This window comes from Penaeus monodon, chromosome 22 (genome assembly GCF_015228065.2).
Source record: "Penaeus monodon isolate SGIC_2016 chromosome 22, NSTDA_Pmon_1, whole genome shotgun sequence".
In the NCBI taxonomy this organism is placed as follows: Eukaryota; Metazoa; Arthropoda; class Malacostraca; order Decapoda; family Penaeidae; genus Penaeus; species Penaeus monodon.
This window is the reverse complement of record NC_051407.1, coordinates 3,010,735-3,010,944: the sequence shown is the minus strand read 5'-3', so window position 1 is coordinate 3,010,944 and position 210 is coordinate 3,010,735.

Here is a 210-nt window from a genome sequence, read left to right as displayed (position 1 = left end):
GACAGAAAAAAACATAACCTCATTTATTTCTCCCTTCCTCTTTCTCCTCTCGTGTTTATCCAGTTTATCCAACCTTTTGTTTACTCTTGAAAAGATCAAAAGATTCCTTTGAGAGAGTGCGTGCAAAAAAGAAAGAAAACAAAAACGATTGAAAACTTAGCTCCTTGAGGAAGTGTTGAGGAAGTAGATCCGGGTAGTTAAGACGAGACA